The sequence below is a fragment of the Balaenoptera ricei genome, chromosome 6 (genome assembly GCF_028023285.1).
Source record: "Balaenoptera ricei isolate mBalRic1 chromosome 6, mBalRic1.hap2, whole genome shotgun sequence".
NCBI lineage: Eukaryota > Metazoa > Chordata > Mammalia > Artiodactyla > Balaenopteridae > Balaenoptera > Balaenoptera ricei.
In genome coordinates this window covers 110,358,184-110,382,480 of record NC_082644.1, presented here as the reverse complement: position 1 = coordinate 110,382,480, position 24,297 = coordinate 110,358,184, and the positions used below count along the sequence as shown (strand labels likewise).

The 24,297-nt window shown below is 44.0% G+C and overlaps 1 protein-coding gene across 5 annotated transcripts in view; it reads left to right on the top strand.

Moving 5' to 3' along the window:
- TTLL11 (tubulin tyrosine ligase like 11) overlaps positions 1 to 24,297 on the top strand; it is a 267,396-nt gene that overhangs the window by 25,325 nt on the left and 217,774 nt on the right. The gene's annotated exons all lie outside the window — the stretch shown is intronic.

The following is a 24,297-nucleotide window of genomic DNA, read 5'->3' as shown; positions in this document are numbered from 1 at the left end:
GAATCCTCCTGCCAATGTAGGGGACACAGGTTTGATCCCTGGTCCGGGAAGATCCCACATGCCGCGGAGCAACTAAGCCCGTGCGCCACAACTACTGAGCCTGCGCTCTAGAGCCCGAGAGCCACAACTACTGAAGCCTACGCACGCCTGGAGCCCGTGCTCCGCAACAAGAGAAGCCACCGCAATGAGAAGCCTGTGCATCGCAGCAAAGAGTAGTCCTCGCTCGCCGCTACTAGAGAAAGCCTGCGCACAGCAACGAAGACCCAACGCAGCCATAAATAAATAAATAAATAAGAGAGAAAAAAAATGTCCAGGAGGGCTTCCCTGGTGGCGCAGTGGTTAAGAATCCGCCTGCCAATGCAGGGGACACGGGTTCAAGCCCTGGTCCGGGAAGATCCCACATGTCCACGGAGCAACTAAGCCCATGCGCCACAACTCCTGAGACTGCGCTCTAGAGCCCACGAGCCACAACTACTGAGCCCGTGTGCCACAACTACTGAAGCTCGTGTGCCTAGAGCCCGTGCTCCACAACGAGAGAAGCCACCGCAATGAGAAGCCTGCGCACCGCAACGAAGAGTAGCCCCTTCTCGCCACAACTAGAGAAAGCCCGCGCGCAGCAACGGAGACCCAATACAGCCAAAAATATATAAATAAAATAAATAAATTTATTTAAAAAAAAAATGTCCGGGAGATTGCAGTTAAGTAAACTCCCAGCGTGTAGGGTTTTAGGTTTTCCAAAGTCTGAACTCGGCATATCCCAAACTTGTCGGGTCATAAGAAGCGCTGGGGCATTTGTTAAACTTTGATTTCCCGGTAGGGGTAGGACCTAGGGAATCTTTATTTTTTTTTAACAAACCCCCTTGGGCCGATTCTTCTGATCAGACTAGCTTGGGAAACACTGAGTATCAGCGCTGGGAATTAGGTCCTCCCTGTGGGCTGTCCCCTTTAGATTTGAAGCGCAGCTGGTCACATTGTATTACAGTGGAAGGAACAGGAATTCTGGAGTCAGAAAGCACAGGAATCAAAACCCCAATCTGACCACTGATAAATTGTGTTATCTTGGGCACATAACTGAATGTTCCCAGCTCGAGATGTCTGCTGCCACTTCCTCTGCCTGGAAACAGGAAATTGTTTCCCTTTCTCTCCCCACCTCTTCTTGACTCCTTTGTCCTCTTATTCTTTTTTTTTTTTTTTTGATCTACAATTTTATTTATTTATTTATTTTTAATTTAATTTTTATTGGAGTATAGTTGATTTACAATGTTGTGTTAGTTTCTGCTGTACAGCAAAGTGAATCAGTTATACATATATGTATATCCACCCTTTTTTAGGTTCTTTTCCCATATAGATCATTACAGAGTATTGAGTAGGTCCTTATTAATTATCTGTTTTATATATAGTAGTGTGTATATGTCAATCAATGTGCCATTTTATCCCTCCCCCCCTTTCCATAAGTTTGTTTTCTGCACCTGTGACTCTATTTCTATTTTGTAAATAAGTTCATTTGTACCTTCTTTTTAGATTCCACACATAACTGATATTATATATTTATCTTTGTCTGACTTACTTCACTCAGTATGACAGTATCTAGGTCCATCTATGTCTCTGAAAATGGCATTATTTCATTCTTTTTTATGGCTGAGTAATATTCCATTGTATATATGTACCACATCTTCTTTATCTATTCCTCTGTCGATGGACATTTAGGTTGCTTCCATGTCTTGGCTATTGTAAATGGTGCTACTATGAACATTGGGGTGCATGTAACTTTTTGAAGTATGGTTTTCTCTGGATATATGCCTAGGAGTGGGATTGCAGGATCATATGGTAGTTCTATTTTTCGTTTTTTGAGGAATCTCCATACTGTTCTCCATAGTGGCTGTACCAATTTACATTCCCACCAACAGTGTAGGAGGGTTCCCTTTTCTCCACACCCTCTCCAGCATTTATTGTTTGTAGATTTTTTTGGTGATGGCCATTTGTCCTCTTATTTTTCAGCTCTACAGCACATGCCCAGATTCCCCCCATACTGGATCACTCATAATTATTTTTGTAATCATTTTTAGGTGTCTGGCATTCCCCACTAGACTCTAAGGTTCATGAAAGCAGGAACCATGACTCTCATGTTTATTACTTGTGAATATTATGTTTAATATTTATCATTTTATTATTATGAATCTCATGTTTATTGTTGCATACCCAACACCTAGCATAGGGTGGTATGAATGACCTCTGAGCTTTGCTTTCCTCTTCTGTAAAAATGGAAGAATATGATCTATCCATTGGGGTACTGGGAGATTAAAATGAAATAGTGAGCATGAGAGCAACTGGCATACAGTAGGCATCTCATAAATGTTAGTTTTTGCCTTCCTTTGGAGGACCCACTTAGGATTACTGTACTGAATAGAATAGATTATAACCAAGGCTTTAAAGCTGTTTGCTTGACACTCTATTCTAAAAAGTTTCTAGTATTCTTATTCTTAAGGTTTTAGAGTTTAGTCTTCTTTCCCCACCAAGTCCAAAGACTCTTCCATCAGACTGTTAACTTTGTTCTGGTGACCTGTTTTGAGGTCTCTAATAATTTTACTTGATTTCCTGTGGGTAGCGTATCTTTAAGCTTTCTTTATTCAGTTCAGTGCTGAGAATGAAAATATGATTGTAGATTGAATGAATATTTTAAAAAGATCATGGGTGGTAGAATGGGTTTCAAAGGTAGCTTTATGGAATCTCTTTTCCTGGAATTCTTTAGAAGAGAATAAGAACACTGACTTGTGAAGATTTCTTCTAATCCTTTGGCTGTGAAATCCAGGCTGATGTTATTAGGTGAACCACATTCAGAATTTTATTTTTTTCCCTACCAGTTAGGAATAATTTTCAGATGTATGACTACCTTTCAGATGTAAAGTACAGGAGAAGGGCTTGCTATTAATAGGCCTTCCTCCACACATTGGCAAATGGAAGCTGCCCCAGTGCTAGGATGACCAACTGTTCCAGTTTGCCTGGGAATATGGGGGTTCCAGGGGTGCTGGACTTTCAGTTTTAAAATCAGGACAATCCTGGAAAAGCTGGGGTGAATTGGTTGGCTATCCTACTCAGTGCAGAGGAGCTTGCTGGAGGAATTGGAGTAACAGTGAAGTAAACATTAGCATGCTTTCCTGTTGTTTAAAAAAATACAGGAGCCACAAGAAGTTAAAACTGTCTTTTAAAAATTTTTGTGAAAGTTTTTGAAAATTAATTTAACTTTTAAAGCGACTAAACTAGATATAGGTGGTCTTAAATAATAGTAATATTATAAAGTATTAATATTAATAATAATTTTAAAACTCAGTGACAGTCATTTAGAAACGGGACTTCCCTGGCGGTCCAGTGGTTAAGACTCAGTGCTCTCAATGCAGGGGGCGCGGGTTTGATCCCTGGTCAGGGAACTAAGATCCCACATGCCGCGCGGCGTGGCCAAAAAATTTTTAAAAATTAAAAAAAAAAAAAAGAAATGAATGGTATTGTATTATAAAACCCAATCCTGTCTTTTCTGCACCTGAATGGCTATAGCTTTGAATGGCTACCATTTCCTAGTGTTAATCATTTTCACTTATTTTGTGAATAGTTTATCTTTGAAGTATTTTTTCTAGTTAAATATCAACAGTAGAACTGATATTATCATTGATGAATCTTGAAAACAGGTCAGTTTTGAAAGAAGGGCCTTAACTCACATAAATGTATTTTATCACTTAATTCTCACAAGGTAAAATTTAAAATTATTTTAATGTGTTTATGCCTATCTTATTCCCTAAAAGCATATAAGTAGCTTTCAAAAGTACTTATACATTGTTATAAATTTAAAAAAAATTTAGGTGAAGAAAATCAGGGCAAAGGAACAATAAAACAATAAAAGTGGTATAATAAGATGAAATCAGGGAAAAGTTAGCATCTAGAAATGCATGATCTAAAGATCATACAGTTTTAATGATGGGACAACATCAAAATTTTAGTTCACAGAACTTTCTGGTTACCAAGGGAAAAAATGTCCGAAATTTTAAGTCATGGTGGCCGTAAGATAAAATAAAAGAGGTTGTTGAAGAGAAGTGCAGCTTTTCCTAACACTGAGGGCTGGGAGAAATTTCCCCAGAGGGCTTTCATAAAGGAGCCCCCATGTGGTTGGCATCCCTCCAACAGCACCCTTTAATCAATACAGTATCAAGGTTTTTATGAGATAGCGCCCCCCAGTGCACTCTGAAGGTATAACAACCAAGTGCCAATAAGACTGGTTACTACATTAAATACAGTGGTCCTTCCCTGGGGCTGGGCTTCAGTTTCCTGGCAAGCTTTTCAGCATGCAGATTTCTAGGTCCCAGCCCACCTCTGTTAAATCAACAACTCTTTTGAGAAGGTCCTGGATAATCCTGATAGAGAACCACTTTAGAGTTTTTTTAGAGAGATATTCAAAGAGGAAACCCAAATGTCCAATAAATACTTGAAAAAAAATTCAATTTCACTAGTATAATCATGAAGATGCAAATTAACACAATGATGAGATACCGTTTCACATTGATTAGACTGGCAACCATATTCAGCAGTAGCTAGCAGAGTTGAAAATGTGTATACTCTGTGATCCAAACAATTCCACTTCTAGAGAAATTCTTGTTCATGTGCACAAAGAGATACAATGAGGATGTTTACTGCAGTGTTCTTTGTAATAAGGAAAAATTGGAAAGCACCTATATTCCACCAATGGTGGGATGCATAAAGCAATTTATGATGTGGGTTGAACTGTGTCTCCCCACTCCCCAAAAGATATGTCCAAGTCCAAACTGGTATCTGTGAATATGACTTACTTGGAAATAGAGTCTTTGAAAATCTAATTAAATTAAGGATCTTGAGATGAGCTGATCTCAGATTAATGGGGCCTAAATTCAAAGATGAGCATCCTTATAAGAAACAGAAAAGGAAAAGACACAGAGACACACAGAATGAAGGCCACGTGAAGACAGAGGCGGCGATTGGAGTGACACATCTGCAAGCCAAGGAACACCAAGCGTTGCCTGCATCCACCAGGAGCGGGAGAGAGGCATGGGACAGCTTCTCTCTCAGAGCCCTCCGCAGAGACCAACACTACCAGTGCCTTGTTTATGGACTTCTGGCCACCAGACCGTAAGGGTATAAATTTCTGTTGTTTTAAGCCATGGTGGCCCTTGGAAAATAATAAAATGGAGATCTTCACCCAAACCACAGGGATACCTGGATGAGGGTATAGTTAGAGGTTCTCCCTCAACCAGGAGAACGGAATCACGGAGCTAATAATCTTCCACCGTGCAGTTGAAGCAGTTTTGTCCTGATTTGAGGCTGAAAGAGCCCTTGGAGAACAACTCCCCCCACTTTAAAGATGAGGATGCCCAGACAGAAGAAGTGACTTGCCCAAGACCCCAGAGTTCCTAAGGGGCAGAACTTGGATTTGAACCCAGGTCCGTCTGACTCCAAAGCTTGTGTTCTTTCCGCTTCGGTTGTATCCAGTCCTCTCACATGGCAGCAAGGGCTAGAGGAGCGAGACCAGATGCTGGAATTTCAAGACTGCGCTAAGTCTTTGCTCTCCCAGGCCCTACCAGCATGGCAGGGAGAAGGTTAACTCCTCTAACCTTCGGATTCCTCTTCCCAACAGACAGCGAGACTAACCTTGCTCCCAGAGCAAGGTTACAAACTCTGGATTGTAAGGCTCAAATAGGATAGTATATGTGAAAACGTCTTTAATTACTGTAAATCACTATACTATTGATACAAGTAGTAGTTAGTACTGTTATTATCTATTCTAGCCTCAGACTAGGAAAGTGAAACTCAGACAGTGTGAAAGACAGAATCCTAAAATAACCCCTAAGGACCTTCCCACGTGTATAATCCTCTGCCCTTTGAGTGTGGGTGGGACCTGTGTATATGATGAGATATCACTCCCATGATTATGCGACATTATACTGCAAAAGGGAGATGTCCCTCAGTGGGCCTGACCCAATTAGGCGAGCTCTTTCAAGACAGTTTTCTCTGGCTGGTGGCAGAAGAGGAAGTCAGACAGATGCGATCCGGCTAGTCTGGAAGAAAGCGAACACCACATTCTGAGCTGCCTACGGGGGTCACTATGGCAAAGGACTGTGGGCAGTCTCCAGCTGCTGAGTGCAGTTCCTGGCTGACAGCTAGACGGAAAATGAGGACCTCAGTCCTCCAGTGGCAAGGAGATGAATTCTTCCAGTCAGCGTGGAAGAAGGCTCTGAGCCAAGACAAGAACCACAACCCTGGCCACACCTTGATTTCAGCCTGTGATGACCTGAGCAGAGGACCCAGCTAAGCCACGGTGGACCCCTGACCTACAGAACTCTGAGCTAATAAATGGCTATGGTCTGAAGTCACTAGGTTTGTGTTAATTTTTTTGTACAGCAATAAAAAACTAGTAAGGGAGATGAAAAGTTTTTCCCTGTCTCATAGAGCCATTGAGTGCACATGTCTGTGTATCCCTCCAAGAAACTCTGAGCTTCTCTAAGGCTGGAACTATATCTTACTCATCTCTGGAGTCGGACTGGCTGGGTTGGTCCCTGGCCCTGCCACTTACGAGGTTGAAAATGGAGGCAAATTATTTTACTTCTCTGTGCCTCATTCTCCTCATCTGTAAAATGGGTGTGATAACAGTACAAAGCTCCAGGGTTGTAAGGCGTGTTAAATGACTTTGTGAACTGTAGAACCGTGCCTGGACATAGAAAATGCTCAGCACATGTGGTGGTGGCGGTTTCGTTATATCCAAGCACTTAGCCCAGTAGCTAGCATATAATAGGCACTAAATTAATGTTTGTTGAGTGGATGAATGAATGAATTAGAATTAGAATCTTGGTCTCTTGATTCTTAATCCTACAATATTTCTACTAATCATTATTTGCAATAGGATACAGATTTTTTCCAAAGCTAATTTTACTGGCCCAATTTCTTCAGGGTGCACTGGGAAAGCACCGGATTTATAACACTGTGAAAATAGAGAGGTGCTTAAACTGATACCAGAGTGCTTAAAAACCTGCGCTCTGTGGAAGCTGACCGAAAGCCGTGAGTAGGCTGGCTTTGTCTTAATAAACCTTGTCGTTTGATCAGGGTGACATATACTTAATGCAGTTGCCTAATTATCTGGTCATCAGGGAAATACTAGCTGTCATTGCCAACTGAGCTGGGCCATCAATCTGTTCTGAGTTCATTAAGTAAATTAAAAGGTGTGGCTTAAATACTTAAGTAGAGGAATAACAACTCTCATCTCAAGGAGCTAGTGAAAGCAGGACTTTCTGCCACAGCTACTGGCTGTGTTGAGCTGTGAAAAGTGAGATTTGTAGCTTGACAACACAGCTCAACATCAGAGACAAAAGGAGATTCCAAAATTTGATAAAGGATCCTCATATATTCCCCCATCTCCCATCACATTTAGATTGTTATTGCTGATAATTCCTTTTAAAATTCTAAGCAGTAAGGTGGCCTCTAGCTGTGAACTAGCCCATCACTCTTGAACTGGCCCATGTTGAGGGCTTGCATGTCCTTTCCCACACCTATGGAGAGACAGACATGTTGATTATTATCAAGCCTTGGGCTGCAGAAATGAATGACCAAATTCTGCACACACCTGCTGTATGCTGAGCAGTTTCACATCAAGATTTGTTCTGAGGTTCATAGATTCTGGTTCCACTCAGTTCCCCTTCTGTTGCAAGACCCCACAGTCATGCTTTATTCCTCCGCACTGAACTACATGCCATCTGTTCCTCCAGCATCTATTACGTGCCACTCCTTCCCAGGCACTGGGCTAGGCACCTGGAATTCAGAGATAATTAAGATGTTGTTCCTGCCCTGGAGAGACTTCTAAGCATGCTCCCTCATGCTCCCATGCCTTTGCACACAGGGCTCCTCCAGCCTAGACTACCTTCCTGGCTTCTGGGCTTGGCAAGTTCCAGCTCATCTTTCAAGTTTTTACCAAACCACAGCTTTCTCCCCAGGAGAATAACTCACACCCTGCTTCATGCTCTCATAGCCCTTCGACCCTCATCTGCTGGAGCGTTTGCCACTTTGCATTGTGATTTATTTACAACTTCCAATCCCAAGGACAGAGGCTGTGCCTTATTCTTCTCTGAATTCCTAATGCCTGACATCGAGTTGATGCATAAATTGCGCTGATACTTGAATGAAAGACTAAGTTAATAAAAGAGGATAACTATTCTTATGTAAGGTGTGTAGGAGGGTAGAAGTGAGGATGGAGCCATAGAATAAATGTGCTTTTCTAATATCTCTTTTGCCAGTAGGGGGAGAGATGTGCTTATAAATATCCCATCATGCAAGCCTTTAGGATCAGTGGTCTGAAAGGCCAAAGAGAGGCTCAGAGTCTTTCTGTGTGACCTCTCAAATTTATAAGGAGCCATTTTACTTCAAGTAAGAGTGGGTATGGGACTTCCGTGGTGACACAGTGGTTAAGAATCCGCCTGCCAATGCAGGGGACACGGGTTCGATCCCTGGCCCGGGAAGATCCCACATGTCCACGGAGCAACTAAGCCCATGCGCCATAACTTCTGAGCCTGCGCTGTAGAGCCCTCAAGCTATAACTACTGAAGCCTGCATGCTCTAGGGCCTGCATGCCGCAACTACTGAGCCTGCGTGCTGCAACTACTGAAGCCTGCATGCCTAGAGCCCACGCTCTGCAACAAGAGAAGCCACCGCAATGAGAAGCCCGTGCACCTCAATGAAGAGTGGCCCCCGCTCGCCGCAACTAGAGAAAGCCCGCGCCTAGCAACGAAGACCCAACGCAGCCAAAAAAAGAAGAAATAAAGAAAAGAAAAAAAAAAACCCTACAGTGAAACTCATTGGAACTTGTTAAAAAAAAAAGTGGGTATGAACTTGATTAACTTGAATCATGTGACCATATGGCAGGCTATTCTCTATTTTTCCCTTGACTACTTTGTCATTCCCTCTTCCTTTTTTAGGGGGTATGGGGGAGGAGTTGAGGAGTGGTGGTGATTATTTATTCACAGGTTCAAACCTACAGGCAACGCAATTCTGCCCTCTCTGAACACATTTCAGTGCAATATCGGGGTTGGAGAGTTTAGTTATTTGTTCCTGGTACCCACTGTCCAGGACTGCTAGGAAGAGTCCTCTTCCCTCTCTGCTCCTGGACCTTTGCTTTTCTTTCTCAGCAACCACTCCAAGAACGCACTCAGTCTTTCTTCAGTTCTCTCTTTTGTGACCCACGAATTTGCACCTCCTGCTTTGACTTCTCTCCATTCCCACTCCTGTATTTCTAATCCCTTGTAGGATAGTTCCAATTAGATGTCCCGTCATCCGTTCAAGCTCACTACTTCTAAAAGTTAGCTGTTTCTCTCCCAGGTGTACTCCCACTTTCGTTCACTCTATTCCATCAGTGCCCTACTGGGCACTGAAACCAGGAGGTGAGGGTTAGGACAAGCAGGGACGCCCAGGTGGAAGGTGCTGTGAGTCAGAGTACTTTAGCAGAGGCATTTCAGCACTCTGGAGAGCTCCTAGCGGGGCCAACTCCCCGACTCCGGCCCCTCCCCTGCACCTTCCCTGCACACAGCAGCCGTCATATACACCTCCTTGTCACTGGAAACTTATGCTTGTTACAGGAACCTTATTCATTTCTTCCAGGCTTAGTTCTCTGGGGACTGAAGACTTAACGGGGCTGGATTCTGTCCTTGCTCTATCACTTACTGGATGCACTCCCAGAGACTGAGTTATCTAATTGCCCTGAGCCTCAGTTTCCTCTTCTGTAAAATGGAATGGCAGTATGTCTACCTATTTGAGAGTGCTGTTGTGAGGGTGAATTGAGAGAGCACACATAAAGTACGCAGCACATAATATAAATTCAATAAATAGTATTTACAATTTTTATTATTATAGAAATTATCAGTACAATTATATTAATTCTTCTTAGTAACATGTGATGGTACGACTCAAGGCTCTCAGGGCAGTGGCCTGTCTCTGGGAGTTTACAGGCTGGTTTTGTAGGTCAGGAGAAACAAATGAGTTTAGGGGGCAAGTAAGTCCTCTGGGAAACTTCTTTGTCCCTTGGGTACATTATTAAGACAGCAGTGGGTGCTTTAGGGTTAGCCCAAGTCATAGTCGGTTGTTGGAAAAGAAGAGCAGGCGCTTGTAGATTTACAGAATAGGAAATACCCTGTATGTGGCAAACAGGGAAACAGGCCCAAGAGATCCAATAATGCCCAAGGCGGCTCAGCAAGTTGGTGTCCACAGACAGGAGGACTGGATCTCCAGGCTGCTGGCTGCTCTTTGCCAGGTCTTTGCATATGCTGTTGCTTCCTCCCGTGGGAAGTCCTTTCCCTGTCTAGTCTGGCAACTTCTCTCTTTCTCACCAAGAGTCAGCTCTCTGAGCCTCAGTTGCCTCCTCTGTGAAATGGGGACACACTGCTATTCACCAGGCTGTGTGGAGATTAAAAGTGACAGTGTGAGGAAGGAGCTTAGCTCTGACACAGGCATATAGTAGATGCTGTGTAAGATGTGGCTGTAGGCATTACAATGATCTGTTCATGGGTCGGACTCAGCCGCTGCACTACGAGCTCCCTGAAGGTAAGGACTGTATCCTTTGTCTTCTTGTTTTCACTCTGCAACTTTGTCTCCTACCACTAACCCTCTGCTCCCATAATGTGGCACCTCTCAGCATTCCCTGAGTGTGTCACCCGGCTCAGAGGCATGACTTGCTTGTATGTTGAATGAATTGATGTTTCAGCTAGACATGGTGCCTTTAGACCGGCTTTCTGGTAGGAGTTGCCATTGTGGAAAGTATTGAACTGGCCCGGGTAGCTGGTCAACTGGGGATGAGCAGCCCTAAGAGCTGTCAGGAGTGACTTTGGGAAAAGTTTGATGTCCCAGGTGGGAGGAAGTGCTGCTGGAATGTGCTGCTGGAATCAGCAGACCTGATTTGCTTTGTTTCCATTCCAGTTAATAAACACATTTGAAGTTTTGATGTGGAAGAGACTGGGTAGTCTGAGGCCTTGTGGTGAATTGATATCATTTACTCACAGTGAAGGAGTAGCGAGCAGGGAGATTACTATGGAAATTTTGCAAAGCATGTTGGAGTTAATTTATAATTGATATTGGAGCTCTTTTCCATAGGCTGAATTATGATGGGACGGAGGAAGAGTCATTAGTGTGGCTATTTTGTTGTTTGTGTCATTCTTATGAATTGGAAAGTGGAAAAAGAAAATCATGCTAAACTGGTATCTAATCTTTTCAGAGCTATTTGCTAAATAAACTGGAATTTTAATTAAAACTGCAAGCCAAGAAGTAAATCACTTTAGAAGTTTGTGAAGTTTTTCTTTTTCCTTTGCCTAATATAATTACCACTAATAAAGGTTCTTTACGGGTGGGAAATCAGACACCAGAATAAATAACTGGACGAGGTGGCTATGGGGCAAGGAAATTATGAAAGGGGCAAGGTTATCTTCCCCTCCTGCTAACGTGGGCCTTTTTTCTGTGGTTAAATTGTTTGGTAACCATTTTGATCTCATTAAAAGTATTATGATGAGAAGCAGAAGCAAAGGTGGACGACAGCCCTCATCACTGCAGCTCCTCCAGCTTTAATTCATGTGAGTCAATTATAATGAATGGATTTAATAAAAAATACAACATGCTTTGGTGATTAACTCAGCGAACAACACATGGCACGCTTACCGGGAGTATCATATTTGCAATAACAAAGAAGTGAACAGGGAAAGAAACTTCATAGATCACAAGAATTGCTGCTTTCCAGCAGAAGGTTGTTAATTACTTATCCCCTTGCTATATTTATTGGCTCTATTAGAGGATGAGTAATTATTGTCTTCCCCGGAAATCCACTGGAGCCAGACGGCGCCTCTATTAAAGTAGAAGTCTCCTCAGAGTGCGAGTTATGCCTGCGGGTTCCTCTCCAGTCAGAGTCTCCAATGACCAGGAGTGTGGAGCGGGTGAGACAGGAATGTCAGCCCACACGGGCACAGGAGACGGGTCTCCTTTAAAGTGCAGGGGCTGTCAGAGCAGTTCTTCCTCTTAGAAATGCTGATGTGCTCTCACTCCCCTGTGCCTTCCCCCACCCCTACTTCCAGAGCATCCTTCTTCTCTGGGCTGGGTCATCCCCCCACCCCATCCCCTTTCTCCCAGCCTTGGCTCCCTCTTGGGTCTGGCTGCCCCCAGTCTATCTCTACCTCCGCTCCGTTCTCCATCCTAGCAGGGTCTGCACAGCCCTGCTTGAGCACTTCCTGGGCTCTCTTCCACCTGCAGAATCAAGTTCAAGCTCCTCAGCCTGCCCTGTGAGCCCCTCACGATCACTTGGGCCATGTGGACCTCTCCAGCTCTGTCTCTCTACTGACCCTGGGCTGCGGGCACCCTGCGCTCTCCCAGACGCCCTGCCTGGCGCGCGCTTCTCTTTCTCTTCACCTCTGCCTGGCAGACCACAACTTCACACCCAGTTCAAATGGTCCCTCCTCGGTTAAACTTCCCTCACCTGGAGCAGGAGCGGTTGCTCCTTCTGGGCTCTGACACAGCACTTTGTCACACAGAGCGTGTTTATCTGTTACCGAGCTGCCTCCACCCCCAGGCTGGCTCCTGCATTCCTGGAGCTATGTCTGATTCACTGTTGTTTTTCAAGAAGTGGATTTGTGCAGGGCCAGCCTCTGCTTTCTCTACCATCGGGGAAAACTGAGGACTCTTCCTCTCTGCCCTTCTCACCAAGGGACTTAATTAGGTGACGAACAATCTAAGCAACCCGCTCTCAATATTCTAAATTGGACTAATTTAGCTCCTACTATGTGCCAGGCTATTCACAAACATCCTTTCGCTTACGGGGTTGTTTTTCATCTTTACCATACCTCCTGTGAGGGAGGGTTTGCTGGTCCTCTTTCTCAGGTGATGAAACTAAGGCCCTTGGTAGTTACCAGGCCTGAGATTTGAATCCAGGTTCCTGAACTCGAGTCAAAGAGCTTTTGTGCATGTACAGGCTTTCCCTAGAGTTAGATGCACACACAGGAAGACCCGCATGGCTCTAAATGCCCCGAGCTAACGTATGCACGTTTAACCTTGGGCTAGTCCTAGAGAACACCCCTGTCTACCAGCTCCTTTGGGTAATATCTTACCAGCCAATAGGTATGGGAAAGGGTGATGGGAAAGGATGGAAGAAAAGAAGGAAACTAGCTTTTTTTAAATACCTACTGTGTGCCAGGCACAGTGCTAAACACATTATTAATCCATCTAATAACCCAATCACATTGCCATGATTGTTCCCACTGAGGAAACAGGCTTGGAGTTGCCCCACGTGTGGGCTTTCCCCGCAGCCCCATCCGAAGATGCTGCCATCAGGAAGCTGGCAGGTCCCTCACCAGCACGGGGAGGCCTTTTCTCATCAGCCACATTTTCCACTGGCAGGAGGGAGCCTGGAATCTCCCCGCGGCCCCTCAGTTGGGTCTCTTGTCATCTGTCTGGGAGGAGAGCGGTGCTGTTAGCTGGGATGCGAGCAGCAGAGAAGAAGAGTGAGCTGGTCTCCCTCTCTCAGGCTCAAAAGGGTCTCCCCTTCTTTTGATATGCTCATACTTGGCAAATAGAACCGTGTTCCATCTGGGCGCACCCTTCAGGATTTGGTGGGTTTCCACCAGAATTTTCACCATTGGCTTGCTTTCTTGATTGAAGAAAAGAGTGCTAAATTTTCAGTCCATCCTTGAAGGGCAATTGTTCAGTCCTTTCATTGTCTTAACTGGCCTTCTTTGGACTCTTCTGTGCTCCATTCTTCCTTGAAGTGTTAATCACAACTCTTTTTTTTTTTTTTTTTAAAAAGATTGACTCAGTTCTGCTGTTGGTTCATGTATACCTTTTTTTTTTTTTTTTTAATTTATTTATTTATATTTATTTTTGGCTGTGTTGGGTCTTTGTTTCTGTGGGAGGGCTTTCTCTAGTTGTGGCAAGTGGGGGCCACTCTTCATCGTGGTGCGTGGGCCTCTCACTGTCACGGCCTCTCTTGTTGCGGAGCACAAGCTCCAGACGTGCAGGCTCAGTAGTTGTGGCTCACGGGCCTAGTTGCTCTGCAGCATGTGGGATCTTCCCAGACCAGGGCTCAAACCCGTGTCCCCTGCATTGGCAGGCAGATTCTCAACCACTGCGCCACCAGGGAAGCCCCACAACTCATTTTTTAATAGACATATATGCTCAGTTGTTTCTCATAGATTAATCCATCTATCCATCCATCCAGCATAGTGCGTTGAAAGAGCACAATCTTTGGAAATAGACCGACATGGCTTCAAATTCTGGGTCTGCCACTTATTAGCAATGAGATTGTATTTTTTCATGTCAAAATGGAGGCATATATGTAAGTTACCTGGCACATAATTAAGTGCTCAATAAATAGTAAGTATTATATTCATTGTAAGGTTATTCGAGTCTTAAATTAGTTCATTCTCCGAATGCTTCCTTTCTCTTGGACCCTGTTCTAAAACTGGAATGGTGTATTCGTTATATATTGCTGCATAACAAAGTTCCCCCCAATTCAGCATCTTACAACAACACACATTTATCTCACACAGTTTCTGAGGGTTAGGAATCTGAGAATGGCTTAAAGGGGTTCTGGCTCAGAGCCTCTCATGAAGCTGTAATCAAGCTGTCAGCCAGAACCATAGTCTCTGAAGACTTGACTGAGGCTGAAGGATCCAATTCCAAGCTCACTCACATGGCTGTTGGCAGGAGGCTTTTTTTTTTTTGGCTGCATTTTGGGTCTTCGTTGCTGTGCGCGGGCTTTCTCTAGTTGCGGTGAGTGGAGGCTACTCTTAGTTGTGGAGTGTGGGCTTCTCCCGGCGGTGGCCTCTCTTGTTGCGGAGCACAGGCTCCAGTAGTTGTGGCCCGTGGGCTCTAGAACGCAGGCTTAGTAGTTGTGGCGCACGGGCTTAGTTGCTCCGCGGCATGTGGCATCTTCCCGGACCAGGGCTCGAACCAGTGTCCCCTGCGCTGGCAGGCGGATTCTTAACCACTGTGCCACCAGGGAAGCCCTGGCAGGAGGCTTTGATTTCTTACCTCTCCCTGGGCTTCCTCAAAGCGAGTGATAATGAGAAAGAGAAGAATAGGAGAGAGAGACAGAGAGACAGAGATTGAGAGAGAGGGGAGGGCACAGTCTTTGTATAAAGATGTGCTTCAAAAGTGACATTCCCTTACTTCTGCTGCTGCTACTGGTCACATAGATCAAGCCTGTGACAGTGTGGGAGGAGACTACACAGGGTATGAATTCCAGGAGGCAGGGATCAGTGGAGACCATCTTAGAGGCTGCTTCCCACCGATGGGTAGGTTGGGGAGAGGGTAGAAAGAAAGAGTAAAATGTCTCTACCCTGAAGCATTCTGTTGGGTGGGGAGTCAGTCATGTAAACATAAACACCCTACAAGGCAGCGACTGGACCACAGGCATCCACAAAGTGCAGAGAAATCTGTTAAGTCTGCTTAAGGGCATCGTGGAAGGTTTCCCAAGTACAGGTCCACCGCGGTGTTGGTGTTCTTATTCAAGAGCTGTCCTAATGATGCTTGATATTTGGTTGGCATCTTTTTTTTTTTTAATTTTTATTTAATTTTATTTGTTTTTGGTTGCATTGGGTCTTCATTGTTGCATGCGGGCTTTCTCTAGTTGCGTCGTGCGGGGGCTACTCTTTCGTTGTGGTGTGCGGACTTCTCATTGCAGTGGCTTCTCTTGTTGTGGAGCATGAGCTCTAGGCGTGCGGGCTTCAGTATTTGTGGCACACGGGCTCCGTAGTTGTGTCTCGCAGACTCTAGAGCGCAGGCTCAGTAGTGGTGGCACACGGGCTTAGTTGCTCCGTGGCATGTGGGATCTTCCCGGACTAGGGCTCGAACCCGTGTCCCCTGCATTGGCAGGTGGATTCTCAACCACTGCGTGGTTGGCATGTTTTTTAATAGAAGTTACTCATTGGGGTGATTTCCTTGGACATTAAAAATAATAACTATCCCATATAACAGCAACTATTTACAAAGTGCTTTCCCAGGCATTACCTCAGTCTACATAACGGCCTGGGAGGTAGACAGGTTTTATTGTGGCCATTTTCTTCCATTGTAGATAAGCTGCTGAGGCTTAGAGGGGCAAGGTCAGCGTGTCAAGGTCTCTGGGAGGAGTGTGGTGGGTCAGGGGCTTGAGCCAGGGTCTTCCTAGTCCAAGCATGTTGCTCTGGCTGCTACACCTTCCTTGTGTCCCCCTCCCCTGAGTGTTTGGGGCCCCTCATTTTAAAGCAGCAGTTTGGGTCATTTCCCCCCGAAGATGCTTTACACATATGTTTGACCATATCAAAGCTTATTTGCCACTTTTATGCCCAATCACTTGAAAGGTTTTCTGTTCATGAAGCAGCTTTATGAAGAAGATGGTTCCCAGAGTATAGAAATGTGAATTGTGCTTTCATCAGCATTCACTGTGAAATTGCATTTTACAAAAATCCCTCGGGAGGGTTTCAACTTGCTCTTTGAGCCGTTAGAAGAGTGACCAGCATATCAGTTCCTCAAGCACAAATATGCTCAAAGGACGTATGCTCAAGTTCTCATTAGAACTTGGCTATTTTGCAAGGTTTTTTTCTCTTTTTTTAGTCCTTCTGGGCCAGAGGGAAGAGGATTTTGGGTCCACACAGCTATATGCACTGGGGGAGGAAGTTCCTTTGTGGCAAAGATGGTGGCATGTGGGGTGCAGGGTAGGTTAGTTACTATAGTCCGTGAGTGACAAATGACCACCGTAGCGATCAGTTCAAGACCAGTTGTGTGCGGTGGTTAAGAGCCTGGGCCTTGGGCTTCCCTGGTGGCGCAGTGGTTGAGAGTCTGCCTGCCAATGCAGGGGACACGGGTTCGAGCCCTGGTCTGGGAAGATCCCACATGCCGCGGAGCAACTAAGCCGTGAGCCACAACTACTGAGCCTGCGCATCTGGAACCTGTGCTCCGCAACAAGAGAGGCCGCGACAGTGAGAGGCCCGCGCACCGCGATGAAGAGTGGCCCCCGCTCGCCGCAACTAGAGAAAGCCCGCGCACAGAAACGAAGACCCAACACGGCCAAAAATAAATAAATTAAAAAAAAAAAGAGCCTGGGCCTTGGGATCAGACAGACATGGACATGCTCCTGACTCTGCCCGTACTAGCTCTGTGTCCTTGGGAGAGTGATTTAATCTCTCCAAACTTTGGTTTCTTCATCTGTAAGTAGGTTAATAGGAAACCCCTTCTCATGAGGTTGTTGTGAGGATTAAATGAGGTAATATATATAAAGAGTTTAACATAGACATGGAAATAAGCATCGCATAAATGCTAACTTTAATGATGATGGTGATGAAAGTGCATTTGAGTAGCTGCTATTCACAGGTCCCTTTATTCAAGTGTTCATTCATGAAACATGCTGCAGATGTTGCTAACAATGGTGTCTGTGAATAGCTAGGGGCTTCAGGGAGTCTTTGAATTCTCCTAAAATCACATGGAAAATTCTGTGCATATGTGTGTTTTCCTGGAGAGAATCTCAAAGTGATTCTTGACCTCACAGAGGTTAAAAATAAAGTCTCTGGCTTGGTGTTAGAGATACACAAGATTAGGAAGGTGTCTTCATTTTCAAAGAGTCCACAGAGTGGGAAAGCAGACAGACTGACAGACGAGCTGCTGCTGAATGACCTGTGAAGGGTGTAAGTGATGGAGGCCCCAGAGAAGGGAGAGCTGGTGAGACAGCTTCACGGATGGTCAAGCTGAGTCAGAAGATCCCAGGCGAAAGGAATGGCATGCAGAAACTCAGGCCAGAAAACAGAAAAGTGCTGTACACTTAATGTCAAAAGTAGTCTGGCAGTAACAGTGCAAGTGCCCAAGGTGTCCATGGCCCAACCTCAAGCAAACGGGTTGGCAGAGGGGAGTTCGGGAAGTGTCTTTGAGACCAGGCTTGGAGCTTTGATGTGGGAAGAGTTGTAAGCGAAAGAGTAACATGGTCAGAGCTTTAAAAACACATCCCTCTGGGTGTCGAGTAGACAGGAAGGGGAGACTTTGGGGGGGCGGGGAGGAGGAAGGTTGGGGAGGAGGCTGGTGTGGTCCTCATCCCAGTGAGAAAGGAGGCCCCGAATTAAGGCATTGGGGATTAAGGAAGGAGAGGAAACTTAAAAATAAATGAGGAGATAAACCAGAAGACTTGCTGACCAGCGGGATATTGGGGGGGAAGAGGGCCTCAGAAGGGTTCTCAGGATTATGCTTCTCATTTTCCTTGGGCCTAAAACCCACTGGATGCCTGGTTACACATCACTGGGGACCTGAGACCGTATGTCCAATTGTTGTGGTCCTAGAAATTTGTAGTGTTATGAGGGACATAAGGGTTACACATGAAATACTTAACAGTGCAGGCAAATTATAAGCATGGTACGACGTGCTGAAGAGATCAGCAAGGTGATCACTGAGGACCGAAGTGGCTCCGAAGCGCTCATGTCATCACGTCTAAGTTCCCGTCTTGCTTGACCTCCAGCCACACTCACACTGTTCCCCTTGCCTTTTAGGGCTCATGCTCGCTCTCTCTCTGGTCCCTCTTACTCAGCCTGCCCAGCGAGTCATCTTCCTCCCCCAGGACCGACCTACTGTTCCACTGGGCACTGGGGTGCAGGCCCGCATGCGCGGCCTCTGCCTCAGTCTTCAGCCCCGTCTCACACTCCTTTCCTCTCGTCTGCTGTGCTCCAGCCACCTTGACCTTCCTGCAGGGTTTCCTGTGGGCCCCGGTAAGTCCTGCAGGGTTTCGCGTGGGCCCCAGTAAGTCCCGCCTCTGGGCTTTCACATGCTTGTTCTCTCTGCCTGGAACACTCTTCCTCCTCACCTTGTACCTGATCTTCCTTCAACCTCGGCTCTAATAGCCCTTTCCCAGGAATGAAGTGACCGTTTAATTTGTTGCCCGAACTGGGATACGTTTGAAAGTGAAAAGAGGCTGGTGGACACATGGTCTCCTGACTCAGGGTGCCCTCCTCTGACTTCCCGGATGTGCTCAGTCCCCTGGGCTCTCCTTGCTCCGGGCCTCATCTCACAGCCCTCACCGGGCTTTGCAGTGATACACTGGTGTGACTTTGATTCAACCCTTTCTCCCCATGGACTGTGCGCTCCATGAAGGCAGACGTGTTCCCGTGTGTCTTTGGCACCTGAGACACATTGTGCCACTAAGTAGGTTCCTCACACTTAATGAGCAAAACACTTAATGATGAACTCAGATTTGTATTGTTCTGTGGCGCGTACAAAGCACTTTCATTTCCATTATCTTGTTTGGTCCCTGTCACTACCTGGTGGTTTCCTCTTCTCAGTGTACCAAGGACACAGAGGTCCTGGTTACTTAAGCTCTCATAGATAGTAAGTGAACAGAGACAAGTCTAGAACTCTCAGGTCTTCTGACCCCAAATCCAGTGCTTTTTCCAAAAGGGTTTGAAGAAGAGAAAAGGAAAGATGATTCCCAGATTTAGAACCCAGGTAACTGGGAGGATGGTGGTGAACTTGAGAAAAATGGGGACTGGGGAGTCTTAGAAGCACTTGTCAATTTTCAATTGCCCTGTGAAAATCCATGCAGCATCCAGGCTCCAGAGAGCTCAGAATAGAGCCATGAATGGCCCCTTAGCCTGGGGGGTGGGGTGCAAGCAGAGAGTTTTGTCGTCGCTGTTGTTTTACTGTAAAATATACATAACATAAAATTTACCATCTTAACTATCTTTAAGTGTACACTTCAGTGGCGTTAAATACATGTTGCTGTGCAACCATCAGCCACCATCCATCTCCAGAACTTTTTTCATCTTCTCAAACTGAAACTCTGTACGCGTTAAACAATAACTCCCCATCTTCCCTCCCCGCAGCCGCTGGAAACCACCATTCTACTTTCTGTCTCTGTGAATTTGACTACTCCAGTTACCTCATAGAAATGGAATCATACAACATTTGTCCTTTTGTGTTTGGCTTACTTGACTTAGCATAATGTCTTCAGGGTTCATCTATGTTGTAGCAGGTGTTAAAACTTCATTCCTTCTTAAGGCTGAGTAATTGTACAGTGTGTGTATATTCCACATTTTGTTTACATATTGATAGATAATCAGCAGACACTTGGGCTGTTTCTACTTTTTGGCTATTGTGAACAATGCTGCTGTGGACATTTGTGTACCAACATCTGTTTGAATCCCTGATTTCAGTTCTTTGGGGTATATACGCAGAAGAGGAATTGCTGGATCATGTGATAATTTTTGTTTTCCACAGTGGTTTTTAACATTCCCAACGCGCAAGGGTTCCAATTTCTCTACATCCTCATCAACACTTGTTATTTCCTTTTTATTATTATTTTTATAATAGTCTTCCTAGTGGGTGTGAAGTGGTTTTGATTTGCATTTTCCTAATAATTAGTGATGTTGAGCATCTTTTCATGTGCTTATTAGCCATCTGTATATCTTCTTTGCAGAAATGCCTATTTAAGTCCTTTGCCCATTTTTTAACTGGGTTGTTTTTGTTGAGTTATAGTTTTTAGAATATATTCAGAATACTAATCCCTTATCAGATTTATGATTTTCAAATGTTTTCTCCCATTCCATGGGTTGCCTTTTTATTCTGTTGACAGTGTCCTTTGAGGCAAAAATTTTAATTCTGATGAAGTTCAATTTATTTATTTTTTTCTTTTGTTGTCTATGCTTTTGTTGTCATATCCAAGAAATCATTGCCAAGTCCAATGTCATGAAAATTATCCCCTATATTTTCTTCTAAGAGTTTCATAGTTTTAGCTTTTATGATTAGGCCTTTGACCCACTTTGAGTTAATTTTTGTATATGGTGTAAGGTAAGGGTCCAACTTCAACTTTTTGTATGTGATGTCCAACTTTCCCAACACCAATTGTTGGAAAGACTGTCTTTCCCCCATTGAATAGTCTTGTTATCCTTGTTGAAAATCATTTGACCATATATGTGAGAGTTTATTTCTGGGTTCTCTATCTTACTCCATTGGTCTGTATGTCTGTCTTTATGTCAGTACCATACTGTTTCTTAAGATTTATTTTTATCATTTTTAGAGATGATTTAGAGATGCTTTAAGTTCACAGCAAAATAGAGCAGAAGGAAGAAAGATTTTTTCCCTTATAATCACTACCCTCACATATGCACTATCAAAAAAACGGTACACTAAAATGGTACATTTGTTAAAATCAATGAACCTACATTGCAGATTCTTATCACCCAAAGTTCATAGTTCATTAGTGTTCACTTTTGGTGGTGTACATTCTATGGGTTTAGACAAATGTATAATGACATGTATTCACCATTATGGTATCATATAGAGTAGTTTCACTGCCCTAAAAATCACCTGTGCTTTACCTATTTATTCCTCCCTTTCTCCTAACCCCTGGCAACCACTGATCCTTGTACTGTCTCTGTAGTTTTGCCTTTTCCAGAATGTCATATAATTGGAATCATACAGTATGTAGTCTTTTCAGATGGGCTTCTTTCACTTAATAATATGCATTTAAGATTTCTCCATGTCTTTTCGTGGCTTGATAGATCATTTCTTTTTAGTGCTGAATAAAATTCCATTGTCTGGCTGTTCCACGGTTTATTTATTCATTCACTTACTGAAGGACATCTTGGTTGCCTCCAAGTCTTAGCAGTTATGGATAAAGCTGCTATAAACATTTGCGTGGAGGATTTTTTTGTGGACATAAGTTTTTAACTAATTTGAGTAAATACCAAGGAGCACAATTGCTGGATCACATGGTAAGAGTATGTTTAGTTTTGTAAGAAACTGCCAAACTGTCTTCCAAAGTTGTTGTACCATTTTGCATTCCCACTAGCAATGGATGAGAGTTCCTGTTGCTCCACATCCTCTTCAGCACTTGGTGTTGTTAGTGTTTTGGATTTTGGCCATTCTAAGGTGTGTAGTGGTATCTCATTGTTGTCTAATGCACTGTTTTGATTACTGTAGCTTTGTTATAAGTTTTGGCATCAGGAAGTGTGACATTTCCAAGATTGTTTTGGCTATTTGGGATCCCTTGATAGTCCATATGAATTTTAGGATGGATTTTTCTATTTCTGCAAAAAAAAAAAAAAAAAAGGTCACTGGAATTTTGGTAGGGATTGCGTTGAATCTATATATCACTTTGAGTAGTGTTGACATCTTAATAATATGAAGTCTTCCAATCCTTGAACATGGGATATCTTTCCACTTATGTGTGTCTTTCATTTCTTTCTTTTTTTTTTTTTAATTAATTAATTTATTTTATTTATTTATTTTTGGCTGCGTTGGGTCTTCCTTGCTGAGTGCGTGCTTTCTCCAGTTGCAGTGAACGGGGGCTACTCTTCATTGCGGTGCGCGGGCTTCTCATTGCGGTGGCTTCTCTTGTTGCGGAGCACGGGCTCTAGGCGCGCGGGCTTCAGTAGTTGGGGCACGAGGACTCAGTAGTTGTGGCTTTTGGGCTCTAGAGCGCAGGCTCAGTAGTTGTGGCGCACAGGCTTCATTGCTCCGCGGCATGTGGGAACTTCCCAGACCAGGGCTTGAACCCTTGTCCCCTGCATTGGCAGGCGGATTCTTAACCACTGCGCCACCAGGGAAGCCCTGTGTCTTTCATTTCTTTCAGCATCATTTTGTAATTTTCAGTGTACAAGTCTTTGCCTCCTTGGTTAATTCCTAAGTATTTTATTCTTTTTGATGCTATTGTAAATTGAATTGTTTTCTTAATTTCCTTTTTGGACTGTTCATGGTCAATATATAGAAAAATAACTGATTTTTCTGTATTGATTTTGTATTCAGCAATTTTTCTGAATTCATTTATTATTTCTAAGAGTTTGTGTGTGTGTGTGTGTAATCTTTAGGATTTTCTACATATAAGATCATGTCATCTGCAAACATAATTTTACTTCTTCCTTTCCAACTTGGATGCTTCTTACTTCTTTTTCTTGCCTATTGCTCTGGCTAGAACTTCCAATACTGTGTTGCAGAGAAGTGGCAAAAGTGAGTATCCTTGTCTCTTTCCTGATATTAGAGGAAAAGCTTTCAGTTTTTCACCGTTGAGCATGATGTTAGCTGTTTAAGCAGTTTTTAAAAAGATCTTAAAAAGACGTGGGATTATGAGGTCCTGGGACCTACTTAAAATTGTGTTTCTCTGTGTTCTCAGTACCTAGCACAGTGCCTGGCACAAAGAAATTACTGAATAAATTGATTTAGGAAAAGATAGTTTCTCAAAACTGAATGAGCTAAGGGCTCTGAATGAAAGGTTGATTTAGGAATCATGAAAGTGCCAAGAATTGCAAGGCGATCATAAGTGTGATAAAGAGTCCTCGGTGATCCACTGACATGGAGCAGGTGTTGCTCCTGCAGTGTGGGCAGCAAAGCCACTTGGATCTTAGTAAACTTTGCTTGGAGAGTCTGCTTTTTAGAGGAACCTCCCTGGTTAAGTTATTTTTCCCTCCTCTGTATTAGCACTTAATAGCTGGAAGAAAACAACATATGTTATATCTCTTTGTATTTATGACTACTGAATTAATAACTTCAGTCCATTGGATGCAAAGAAAATGAGTGAAGTGCTATAAATTATAGATGGAAGTTGTTAATGCTAATAGACTGTGTGCTATATGTCTCACTTTGGCACAGTTTTGAGATAATGTGAATGATTTAAAGGCCTTGAGTCTGTTTGCCTTCATTTTAATTTGGAATCGTTGGAAAGCATTGAGTCACCACCATTTCGTTGGTAATGCTGTGTTCTCTCACTGGAACTTAGCCCTCTCAACTTGGAGCAGATAAAATTTCTGATTAACTATAGTCTCAGGATGGAAAAATCGGATGATTTTATTTAATGTGTTGACATTTCTCTTCATTTGGACTCTTAACAAGCAGGTTCGAAATATGAACTAACGTGTCCTCACTCTTTTCCCTTAAGGAGGGTCATCTGAGTTACGCATTTAAAAAATACATTGTGTAAACGCAGAACTTGTTGAGAGGCAGCAAGATGCAGTAGAAAGAGCAGGCCCTTTGGTCTCAGCGAGGGATTTTCTGGTTGCAAGTAATTGAAACCCTATAGCTTGTGCACAGGGGATGCATTCTATGGGTATGAGGCTGCCTTACAGGATCCAAGGACAGAAGGGACAGCCGGGCTCAGAAGGGTCTGGGCCGAGGACCTAGAAGCCCTGGGAACTGAGGCCACTCAGTCTGTGTTGCCAGGGCCACATGGCCTCATCTCTGCTTTTCTCTCTGCACCTGCTCCTTTCTCCTCTCTCAGCAGACTGGCTGCCTTTGCTTCTCTGTCAGGCTGTGCACACGGCCAAGCAC